Source organism: Phalacrocorax carbo, chromosome 28 (genome assembly GCF_963921805.1).
Source record: "Phalacrocorax carbo chromosome 28, bPhaCar2.1, whole genome shotgun sequence".
Taxonomy (NCBI): domain Eukaryota; kingdom Metazoa; phylum Chordata; class Aves; order Suliformes; family Phalacrocoracidae; genus Phalacrocorax; species Phalacrocorax carbo.
Window position 1 is genome coordinate 3946742 of NC_087540.1, and position 11817 is coordinate 3958558.

The 11817-nt window shown below is 51.3% G+C and overlaps 2 long non-coding RNA genes across 4 annotated transcripts; both read left to right on the forward strand.

Annotated features, from left to right (window-relative positions):
* The first annotated feature begins 7130 nt into the window (after positions 1 to 7130).
* Positions 7131 to 9043, forward strand: LOC135317993 (uncharacterized). 2 transcript variants are annotated; one of them, XR_010376516.1, is made up of 4 exons: positions 7131 to 7259; positions 8437 to 8496; positions 8716 to 8761; positions 8845 to 9043. It is a non-coding gene; the product is annotated as an uncharacterized LOC135317993 (long non-coding RNA). The 2 variants fall into 2 exon arrangements; XR_010376515.1 differs by having other exon boundaries at positions 8871 to 9043.
* Positions 9044 to 9429: 386 nt separating this feature from the next.
* On the forward strand, positions 9430 to 11075 carry LOC135317988 (uncharacterized). 2 transcript variants are annotated; one of them, XR_010376514.1, is made up of 3 exons: positions 9430 to 10642; positions 10862 to 10907; positions 11017 to 11075. It is a non-coding gene; the product is annotated as an uncharacterized LOC135317988 (long non-coding RNA). The 2 variants fall into 2 exon arrangements; XR_010376513.1 differs by having other exon boundaries at positions 10991 to 11069.
* Positions 11076 to 11817: the final 742 nt, after the last annotated feature.

Genomic DNA, 11817 nt, shown 5'->3' on the forward strand with positions numbered 1-11817 from the left:
CTCAAGCTGGGATATTGATTTCACCCTCGAGCTCGGCACACCACCCCTAGGCTCTTCTTTAGCGAGCCTGGCTATATCCCTTCCCCTCCAAGTCTCCCTTAAAGCCGCCTCCCCGAGCCCTGCAAATTCCCAAGGAAGAATGCTTTTCCCCCTTTGAGATAGCTGAACTCCTTATTCAATCCCTTTTAATTTTTTTCCAGTGGTACCCTAACCACCCTTGTGTTTATCGTGTTCTTTTTGTGTACTATTATCACCTTTACTGTGGTCATTTGTTCATTTTCACCTCTTCCCTTAGCACCATCACTTTTAAAATTTTATGTCTGTGTTTTATTTCTATTACTATTTTTTAGTTGTTATTGTCTCTTAATCCCTTGGCTTTTAAACTTTCCTACTTTTGTCTCGTTCGCCGGTGTTACTTCTCAATTATTTTTCATAGCGCTCTCGCTTTTTACATTTCCTTTTCACATCTGTTTTGGGTCACTGTCCTTATTGCATAAGATTGTCTTTATTTCCTAATACGCACTGCTGGCTACGCTTTCTTTCTACAGCAACCTCAGTTCTCTTTGCTGTCTTTGCAAAATTATTTCTCGTCTCTCTTTAGCGCCCTCGCTTTTTCCATGTCCTTTCTACCTCCCTTCTAGGTTACCGTCTCTGATTTAATTTTAATTTTTTCTTTTATTTCCCTATAAGTCCTTCCTTTTTAAATGTTATTTATAAGTTAACTCTCATTCCTTTGGAAGTTTAAAAAAAGTTATTTCTTCTATTTCACTAATGACCTTGCTTTTTCCACTTACTTTCTACATTTCCATTTTACTTGACCATTGCTATTTTTAATTTTTTTCCTCATTTCTTGAATCGTATTTGCCTCTAAAATTTTGTACAATTTTATAACTAAAACATAAAGACACTAGATTTCTTGTCCTTAGTAGCAGTACCTTTGCTTTTATAATATTTTTCGATTTTCCATCCCTACTATTAATAGTTTGCTCTAGGTTTCCCTAATCCCTGTCACTTTTTAGATTTCTTCCTTTAGCCCGTTTCCTGTGCTTATTTTGCTCTGTTTTCTTTCAAGTATATGTCTTCCCTTAACACCATCACTTCACCAGTTTTCTTCATCCATCTGTTTGCTGTCCCTATGTTTTAAATTTTACCTTTATTTCCATAACCCCCCTTGCTTTTTAAACCTTTTCTATGCCAATTTTTTCTCCCTTTGCTGTCTTTTTAAAATTATTTCTTCTCTTCCCTTAGCGTCACAGCTTTTAAAATTTGCTGTCTCTTTTAGATGGCTGTCCCTATCTATTTTTGCCCTTCCTTTTCCTAATCTCTTGCTTCTTAAATGTTCTGTCTGCTTTTATTCCCTTTGCTGTTTCTCAGAATTATTCAGAATTATTTCTTGTCTTTCATTAGTACCGCTGCATTTTAACTTACTTTCCGCTCCCGTTTCAGTTTCCTGGCCGTCTGTTCATTTTTCTCTTTGTTTTTCTAACATCCCACACTTGATTTTTTTTTTTCCCCCTACATCTCCAGGTCACTTGGCCTTTGGTGTTTTATGTTTTTCCCTATTTCTTTACTATCAGTTTTAAACTCCTCTGCCTAATGTTATCCATTGGCTGTATTAACACTTGAATAATTTCTTGTCTTTTTAAAAGCTGCGACACTAACAAATGTCTTCTTTTACCTCATAGGCCTTTTACCTCACCGTCTTAGACGTTCCCCAGCAGCACATTGTTGTCGCAATCGCACCTCTCCAAGACATCTGTTCCCAAAAAAGAGCAATCTTTTCCTTTTCTATGCCATCTAGGATGCCTCCCGAGACCTTCCCTGTGCTCCACAGCATTTTGGTAGCATTTACTCTCCTTTTCAATCTCCTATCCCGCGAGCCTTTCGTGACCCTTCTGCTCCCAGTCACCGTGTGTCCAGAGAGCCCCTTTGCGTCCCACAACCCTGTTTTAGCTCAGTAGCGGACTTTGGTCTTCCCTTGTTATCTCTGAACCCAGTCTTCGGGTTTGCTTGTGCCTCGGAGCACTCTTAGCATACCGTCTGCTGACTACGGTACCTCCAGCCGGTCCCCGGCTCCTGAGGAGATCTGTAATCTGGTCACACCCCTCCAGACTGTATCCTCGTTTCCCAGAGCATTCTTTTGTCTCTGCGCCTCATCCGGGACCCCTCAGGGTGCCGCCACACCTATCGGTCCCCTTGAGGTCGCATTCTGCGCGCTTTTAGCTTTGCCGCGGCACTCGCGCCCCTCTCTCACCATCTGAAGATTTCCCGAGTCTGTATATGCTGCGCACAGCAGTCATTCTGTCCTTTCTTCTTCCCGTTTGTGCCTCCATTTGTTCCCTGGCTTTCTCACGTTGCGTTTACTGAGCTCAGATGCCCTCTGGATGTAATTGTCACATCCCCAAATACTTTTCTGTCTCTCTGCGTTCCTCAGGACATCTTCTATCCTAGTCACAGTCCTTTCCTAGACTCTCCTCAGGCTCCAGCTCCAAGGCTGCTTTGGTGTCTTGGGCTCCCTCGGGACTCCTCTGCTCCGTTTGCTGAGTTCCCATGAGACATCCCCTCATAGAGATAGCCCAGGACCCTGTTCTAGATCAGAAGGGCACTTTTCACCCCTCTTTACCCTCCAGCTCTATTCCTGAGTCGGTATCTGTTACCCCGATCCCCATTTTGTTTTCTCAATTCTTTGCCGCCCCCTCTTCCAGCTCCCCCGAGAATATCTGTTAGTTTGGTCAATTCCCTTTTGAGCTTCCTGCATTCTCACCACCGCTTTAGTTTCTCTGGTCCATTAGAAACTATTCCTATCCCTGTGACAACGCCTCTTGTTCTGCCAGGACCTTTCCTAAAGCCATCTTTGTACTCCGCAGTAATTAATTTGTTTTCTGTCTTATAGTATGTTTCTCTTTGGTATCTGGTACCCCAAAAATGTCTACGGGTGGCTCTGATCTTCTCTTGAGATTCTTGGAGAATCAATAGCCTGGATCTATTTTTAGCAACACACGTCTCAATGAGTTTTTATTGCACTTCCCCATTTATTCTTTATTTAGCTGCTTATATGCTCATTAGGACACTTCATATAACTTTTGATACCATTCCTGTATTTCCCTTCTGTAATTTTTGTCCTTTGAGACTGCTATCAGTCTCTTAAGGAAATCAGAGTGTCAAAATTACGCTGAATTATCAGTGATTTCTAGAAAATAATCTCATTTGAGCCAGGGATTTAATTCACTCTGCCATTCAGTCATATCTAGACTATAGCTCTGCTAGTATGTAGATAGTATTTCTGGTTTTGCTAGAAATGAACCATAATTGTATAACTTTTCTGTTTTACAGAAAAGTAAAACATACAACTAATGGTCATAATAGTGCTATTATAATCCAGGAGCTGCTCTTCTATATAAATTAGTAAGACATGGTTTTTCCCTGTATACATCCCAGGAAAATGAAGTTTAATTTCTTACCTGGCCACATTGCTGATGCAATATATGTAGGTGAAGAAAAACAAATAGTAGTACAATTACAGTAAGAACCACTCTTTTTGTTTTCTTCCATGCTGTTAACATAAAGCACTTGAGAAAACTCCCTGCTGTTCCTTCAGCTGCCTTTATACCCTGTGGTGGTTCACCCCTCCCCTTTCCCAGGTGATTGTGGGAAGGGTGGTGGGCAGGGCCCGGGGTATATGAGCCACAGCCTCTGGTGAGGGAGCTCACTTCCCTCCTGGGTTTCTCCAGTGTGGGTGCTTTAGTGTTCCTGTACTTAATTGTAAGTTTTGAGCTGTTCAAATATTCTTGGATAGGTATGTTTTTGATATTTAAAGACATGCAGATGCTTGTGAGAGGTAAGGCTTTTAGAACTCAATAAGGGTTGGTGGCATTTAAATTTGAAAGATCATTTGTGTCTAAATTTATATGTTTTTCCTTATCTAATACTGCATTGGAGGTTCAGGTGTGGTAAGATGGCTTGATAGTATGTTGTTGTGTTATTTTTTCTTTTTAGTTTTGAGTATGTTTCTTTTTATTACTGGAATTCTCAACTTTATTTAATCTTAAAATTATTTTCATAAACTCTCTTGTGTAATCTAGAAGGTGTTGACATTAACTGTTAAGGGTATTGATAAGATGTGGTAGGGGTTAGGGTGAGTGTTCTGTATGCTTTTATGTATGGGAATTTATATATGCTGTTTCTTTAGGAAAAGAAGAGCGATACAAGTGGATAGTTAATATCCATAGACTTCTGTAAAACCCTGTGTAACCTTGTGCAGAGCCAATAGCCAAAAGCAATGGGAAAGGTCAGTAACTTTAGTAGTATTTTGTAGATGTTAAGGGGATGACTGTAGCTGGCAGCTAGAGTGCTAGCTGAGAGTACATCCTAACGGTCTTCAGGTTTGGACGTGTATAGGGTGTAATGCTTGAGTTAATGTATGCCTTTTAACGGCAGGTGGTAGTTGGGCTCTACATGGTATTCCTACATGGGAGCAAGACCTATGGATCTGTTAAGCTATTGCTGTGCATCCAGGTGACTTCCACCGTGTCCTTTTTTTCCAGAGGCGGCGGAGGAGTTGTTCAGGGTGACAGAGGAAAGCCGGGGAAATGCTGTAAGAAGGTAGGCCGGTGTGTGGTATATAGAAGGAAGATGTGACTGATGGCTGAATGAGTCTGCAGTGTGTTTTGGGGGGTTAGAAGGCAGTAAAGAATGAGCCAAGTGTGAGCTGGACACAGGAGGGGAGTGGATCAAGGTGAGAGGTGATTGGTGTGCTGAAGTAGCAGTTCTTTCTGAGGTGTTGTGTTGATAGCGAAGGTAAAAGTGACCTGTGTTACTTGTGTGTTACAGGTGATGGGTGAGCCTCAAAGTGGCAGCTGGAACTGACAGAGGCTGGGCAGGCAAGCTGTCAAAGAAAAGATGTGTGAGAACGGGATTCGGCGTGGGTAGGTTGCTGTTCTGGGTAATATCGTAGCATGTATCTTCTTCCTTAAGTTTTTGCACATACTCCATGTAGGCTTTGCCGGAGAGACACAGTGTGGTGAAGAGACCTCAGCGAAGGCTACGGTGAGCGGTGACGGGTGGGCTGAAGCGTAGCGATTCATCCCAAGGGGTCGCGTTGCAGGTGGTTGTGAGCAACATGCGTTTCGCTCTTGCAGGTGGTGGGTGAGCCCTATCTGAAGGATGGGTGGACTGAGACTCTCGGCCCCTTGAAAGCTAAGTTGAGGCAATGGTGCTGAGGAAGGGGTTGCGGGAGGGAGGGGTTTTAAAGATGGTGCAGCGGAGCGGGCTGTCCGGGAAGCGGTCCCCTTTGGGAGCAGGGAAAAAGAGCAGGTTCCTCTTCAATGTGACGGGAACGTGTGGCGGGCAGGGCGGTTCCAGGCTGTGTGTGTTATTGTGCAGTGTGTGTGTTTTGTGTTGGGTGTCTCCGACCTTCCTCGGGTCTCGGTTGCTCTCTTTGTTCTTTAGGAGCCAGGCAGGTGCCTCAGCAGCGTTACTAGGGCCCGGCGAGGCCCTAGTCGTGGGCTCGGCGCCCATCGGGCGCTTCTCTTTTGGCGTCGCAAGCTTCAGGCGTGGATCGTTTTGGCGTCTCGGATGGTCGTCTTGGGCGGCGTCGTTCCCGGCTGCGTGAGCGGCGCCGCTCTGTGGCTGTGAGTTTTTTGGGGACTGGCGTTTCTGCCTTGCATCCGTAGGCGGTTAGGTCTTGAAGCTGGGCTGGTTGCGCGTCTGTGGTCTCGGTTGTGAGAGGAAGCTCTTGTCACAGGCCGCGAAGCTGTTGGCGTTCTCTGGTGTTGCCGTAGGGCCTGCCGACGTCACCGTCGGGGTCCCGCAGGCGGTCTTGCCGGACGGGGGGTTCCGTCTGGGTGTCGTCGTTCTGAGAGCTGCCTCTCATCCTTCGGGGTGCGTTGCCTGTAGCGTTCTGTGTAGCGTTGTTCTGCGTTTGTCTTGGAGCCGCCCTGCCTGGGGATGTAGAGTCAGGGCAAGGTGGGTGGTGCTGGCATCTAGGGATGCGCCCAGGCTTTGCGGGGGTGGGGGAGGGGGGGAAGGAATTTTGCAGCCGTCTTGGATCGACTGGCTGTTGTCGGTGGGTGAGGGAAGTAATTCCTGTTGGGTTTTGTGGGCCCCCAGGGAACAACCGTAGGTGTCTGGGGGAGGGAGCTAGAGTCTTAGCTGAGCAGGTAGCATGTCAAGGGTGTTCTGGCTTGTCTGTGTGCTGGGCTTATTGTTTGATGTATTGGGCTCATGTTTAAGAGCCACCCTAGTTGGGCTCTCGAGGGGTGTTCCTACATGCGATCGAGACCTGTGTCGTGGTTCAGCTGTGGCCGTGCATGCAGGTGACTTGTTTGACATCGGTTTGGCAGGTGCCGAGGGAGGAGTCGTGCAGGGTGATGGAGGGCGGCGCTGTCAGCAGGTGAGTTGGTGTGTGGTGTAGCTAGAGGGAAGGTGTGGCTGTTGGCTCTATGAGCCCATTGTGGTAATTTTTCTTTGGGCGCATGCGAGGAGCCGAGCGGGATCTGGGCACCGGAGGGGAATCGCACAGGGTGAGCGGTGACGGGTGGGCTGAAGCGTAGCGATTCGTCCTGAGGTGCCGCGTTGCAGGTGGTTGTGAGCAACATGTGTTTGGCTCTTGCAGGTGGTGGGCGAGCCTCAAGATGGCAACCGTATCTGATGGAGGCCAGGCAGGTGAGCTGTCGAGGGAAAGGTGCGTGTCTGAGATGGGGGGGTTGGTGCGGGTATCCTGAGACTCCCGCAGCACCTGAGCCGTCCTTTTTTCCTTGGGTTCTTGCAGGTGCCGCACGCAGGCTTCGGAGGGGAGACGCCGCGTGCCGACGAGAGGTCCGAGAGGTGAGGGGGTTGAAGGCCAGGCTGTTGTTTGAGAGCAAGGTGTCTGTCGTACGGCCACTCAGTTGAAGCGTTTGTCTTTGGCTTTGCAGGTTGTGTGCCCGCTGCCTTTGGGCCTGGATGCGCGTTTGAGGTGAGCTGGGTCGCAGAGGGGAGGGGCGCGGGGCTGGTGTGGTTCGTTCTTCATTTTTTGGCAGAGCAACGGTAACTTTGTGTATCCTGTGGTATCTCTAGGGGCCGCAGGGGATGGCGTTCGTCCTCGTCCGGAATGGGCACGGAGCAGCCAGGTGAGCGGAGACTGTCAGGGCTGTTGTGTGGGGCTTGTGATTGTTTTTATTTTTCAGATGACGAAGAGGCAGCTGGTGACTGGAGGAGTGACGTGTGCTTGTCCTTCAGAAGGAAGGGAAGAGGGAGACTCTCGGCCCCTTGAAAGCTAAGTTGAGGCAACGGTGCTGGGGAAGGGGTTGGGGGAGCGAGGGCGGCACGGTTGTCTGTGGCAGGAAGGGGTTTTAAAGAGAGCGTAGGGGAGAGGGTTGTCTAGGAAGCGGTCCCCTTTGAGCAGGGGAATGGAGCGGGTTCCTCTGAAATATGATGGCAGTGTGCCCCGGGCAGGGCGGTTCCAGGCTGTGCGTGTCGTTGTGTAGTGCGTCTGTGTGTTTGGTGTTGGGTGCATTTGACCTTCCTCGGGTCTCGGGTGTTCTTTGTTCCGTAGGATCGAGGCAGGTGCCTCGGCAGCGTTACTAGGGCCCGGCGAGGCCCTAGTCGTGGGCACGGCGCCCATCGGGCGCTTCTCTTTTGGCGTCGCAAGCTTTCAGCGTGGATCGTTTTGGCGTCTCGGGTGGTTCTGGCCGGTGGTCTTGTGCCGCGCCGTTCCCAGCTGCGTGAGCGGCTCTGCTCGCTAGCTGTCGCTTTTAGGGACTGGCACTTCTTCCTTGCATCTTCAGGGGCTGAGGTCTTGAAGGCGGGCTGCTTGCGCATCCATCTCGTCAGTTTTGAGAGGAAGCGCTTGTCCCCGCCCACGAAGGTCTTGTCGCTTTCTGGCGTGGCGCTAGGAGCACGCTAGGGTTCTGCACGTGCTCTTCCGGGATGGAGGTTTTCTGTACGTGCGTCGTCGGTCTCGCCGAGTGACTTGGCTTGTTTTTTGAGGCGTGTTGTTGTTGGCGTTCCGTGTAGGGTTCGTCTGTGGTTGTGGTGTCTTGGCTTGGAGCCGCCCTGCCCGGGGGTGTCGAGTCAGGGCAAGGTGGCACGGGAGCGATGAGGGGCTATGGCTTATGTGTCAAAGTGCCTTGCTTCTTTGGGGGAAAAGATGTGTGGCCCTTTTAGATTGAGCGGCCGTTGTCAGTGGGTGAGAAAAAGAATTCCCACGGTGTTTTGTGGCTTCCCAGGGGATGACGGTAGCTGTCTGGGAGAGGGAGCTCCTGCTTCAGCGGAGCAGAGAACATCTCAAGGGCGTTCCGGCTTGGATGTGGGTCGGGCGTAATGCTTGGTGTACGGTGTTCAGATGGCAGAGCAGGCCTAGCTGGGCTCTCGATGGGCTTGCTACCTGGGAACAAGGCCTGTGGAATGGCTAAGCTATTGCTGTTCATTGAGGGGACTTGTTTGATATTTTTGCAGATGCCGAGGGAGGAGTCGTGCAGGGCGACGGAGGAGGGCCGAGGATAGCGCTGTAAGCAGGTGAGTTGGTGCGTGGTGTATGTAGAGGGAAGTGGTGACTGGTGGCTCTGTGAGTGCAATATGGCAATAATATTGGAGGGTGCATGTGGTGGGCCAAGCGGGATCCGGGCACCGGAGGGGAACTGCACGGGGTGAGCAATGTTAGGTGCGCTGAAGTAGCGATGTGTCTCTTTGGGGCTTTGCAGTTAGTCATGAACAACCCATGTTTGGGTCTTGCAGGTGGTGGTCAAGCTTGAACATGGCAGTTGGATCTGATGGCGTCCAGGTAGGTGAGCTGGTGAGGAAAAGGTGCGAGTCTTAAACGGGGATTGGTGTGGGTAGCTTGACAGTTCTGCAGCCTCTCAGCAGGTGCCTTTCTGCTTGGATTTTTGCAGGTGCCGCAATCAGCCTTCAGAGGGGAGATGACGCATGGCGACGAGAGGTCCGAGAAGGTGAGGCGATTGCGGTCAGGGCGGTGGTTCCGTACCAAGGTGTTGTGTGGCAAGCGGGTCGAAGCGTTTCTGTTTGGTTTTTTAGATTGTGTGCGGCTGCCCTTGGGAGTGGATGCGCGTTTGAGGTGAGCTGGGTCGCAGAGGGGAGGGGCGCGGGGCTGGGGAGATCTTCCTTTGGAAGTGCAGTGGTAACATGATCTCCCGGTATCCCTAGGGGCCGCAAGGGAGGACAACAGTGTGAGGTGGGCACGGCCACAGAGCAAGTGAGCGGAGCAGCTGGGCACATCTGAGGTAGACGGATGCAGCGGCCTAGGTCTTTGTAGAGCGATGGGATGCTGACTGACAGGGCTGTTGTGTGGGGCTTGTGATTGTTTTTATTTTTCAGATGACGAAGAGGCAGCTGGTGACTGGAGGAGTGATTTGTGCTTGTCCTTCAGAAGGAAGGGAAGAGGGAGACTCTCGGCCCCTTGAAAGCTAAGTTGAGGCAACGGTGCTGGGGAAGGGGTTGGGGGAGCGAGGGGGGCACGGTTGTCTGTGGCAGGAAGGGGTTTTAAAGAGAGCGTAGGGGAGAGGGTTGTCTAGGAAGCGGTCCCCTTTGAGCAGGGGAATGGAGCGGGTTCCTCTGCAATATGACGGCAGCGTGCCCCGGGCAGGGCGGTTCCAGGCTGTGCGTGTTGTTGTGTAGCGCGTCTGTGTGTTTGATGTTGGGTGCGTTTGACCTTCCTCGGGTCTCGGTTGTTCTTTGTTCCGTAGGATCGAGGCCGGTGCCTCGGCAGCGTTACTAGGGCCCGGCGAGGCCCTAGTCGTGGGCACGGCGCCCATCGGGCGCTTCTCTTTTGGTGTCGCAAGCTTCCGGCGTGGATCGTTTTGGCGTCTCGGATGGTTCTGGCCGGTGGTCTTGTGCCGCGCCGTTCCCAGCTGCGTGAGCGGCTCTGCTCGCTAGCTGTCGCTTTTAGGGACTGGCACTTCTTCCTTGCATCTTCAGGGGCTGAGGTCTTGAAGGCGGGCTGCTTGCGCATCCGTCTTCTCAGTTTTGAGAGGAAGCGCTTGTCCCCACCCACGAAGGTCTCGTCGTTTTGTGGCGTGGCGCTAGGAGCACGCTAGGGTTCTGCGCGTGCTCTTCCCGGATGGAGGTTTTCTGTACGTGCGTCGTTGGTCTCGCCGAGTGACTCGGCTTGTTTTTTGAGGCGTGTTGTTGTTGGCGTTCCATGTAGGGTTCGTCTGTGGTTGTGGTGTCTTGGCTTGGAGCCGCCCTGCCCGGGGGTGTCGAGTCAGGGCAAGGTGGCACGGGAGCAATGAGGGGCTATGGCTTATGTGTCAAAGTGCCTTGCTTCTTTGGGGGAAAAGATGTGTGGCCCTTTTAGATTGAGCGGCCGTTGTCAGTGGGTGAGAAAAAGAATTCCCACGGTGTTTTGTGGCTTCCCAGGGGATGATGGTAGCTGTCTGGGAGAGGGAGCTCCTGCTTCAGCGGAGCAGAGAACATCTCAAGGGCGTTCCGGCTTGGATGTGGGTCGGGCGTAATGCTTGGTGTACGGTGTTCAGATGGCAGAGCAGGCCTAGCTGGGCTCTCGATGGGCTTGCTACCTGGGAACAAGGCCTGTGGAATGGCTAAGCTATTGCTGTTCATTGAGGGGACTTGTTTGATATTTTTGCAGATGCCGAGGGAGGAGTCGTGCAGGGCGACGGAGGAGGGCAGAGGATAGCGCTGTAAGCAGGTGAGTTGGTGCGTGGTGTATGTAGAGGGAAGTGGTGACTGGTGGCTCTGTGAGTGCAATACGGCAATAATATTGGAGGGTGCATGTGGTGGGCCAAGCGGGATCCGGGCACCAGAGGGGAACTGCACGGGGTGAGCAATGTTAGGTGCGCTGAAGTAGCGATGTGTCTCTTTGGGGCTTTGCAGTTAGTCATGAACAACCCATGTTTGGGTCTTGCAGGTGGTGGTCAAGCTTGAACATGGCAGTTGGATCTGATGGCGTCCAGGTAGGTGAGCTGGTGAGGAAAAGGTGCGAGTCTTAAACGGGGATTGGTGTGGGTAGCTTGACAGTTCTGCAGCCTCTCAGCAGGTGCCTTTCTGCTTGGATTTTTGCAGGTGCCGCAATCAGCCTTCAGAGGGGAGATGACGCATGGCGACGAGAGGTCCGAGAAGGTGAGGCGATTGCGGTCAAGGCGGTGGTTCCGTACCAAGGTGTTGTGTGGCAAGCGGGTCGAAGCGTTTCTGTTTGGTTTTTTAGATTGTGTGCGGCTGCCCTTGGGAGTGGATGCGCGTTTGAGGTGAGCTGGGTCGCAGAGGGGAGGGGCGCGGGGCTGGGGAGATCTTCCTTTGGAAGTGCAGTGGTAACATGATCTCCCGGTATCCCTAGGGGCCGCAAGGGAGGACAACAGTGTGAGGTGGGCACGGCCACAGAGCAAGTGAGCGGAGCAGCTGGGCACATCTGAGGTAGACGGATGCAGCGGCCTAGGTCTTTGTAGAGCGATGGGATGCTGACTGACAGGGCTGTTGTGTGGGGCTTGTGATTGTTTTTATTTTTCAGATGACGAAGAGGCAGCTGGTGACTGGAGGAGTGATTTGTGCTTGTCCTTCAGAAGGAAGGGAAGAGGGAGACTCTTGGCCCCTCGAAAGCTAAGTTGAGGCAACGGTGCTGGGGAAGGGGTTGGGGGAGCGAGGGGGGCACGGTTGTCTGTGGCAGGAAGGGGTTTTAAAGAGAGCGTAGGGGAGAGGGTTGTCTAGGAAGCGGTCCCCTTTGAGCAGGGGAATGGAGCGGGTTCCTCTGCAATATGACGGCAGCGTGCCCCGGGCAGGGCGGTTCCAGGCTGTGCGTGTCGTTGTGTAGCGCGTCTGTGTGTTTGGTGTTGGGTGCGTTTGACCTTCCTCGGGTCTCGGTTGTTCTTT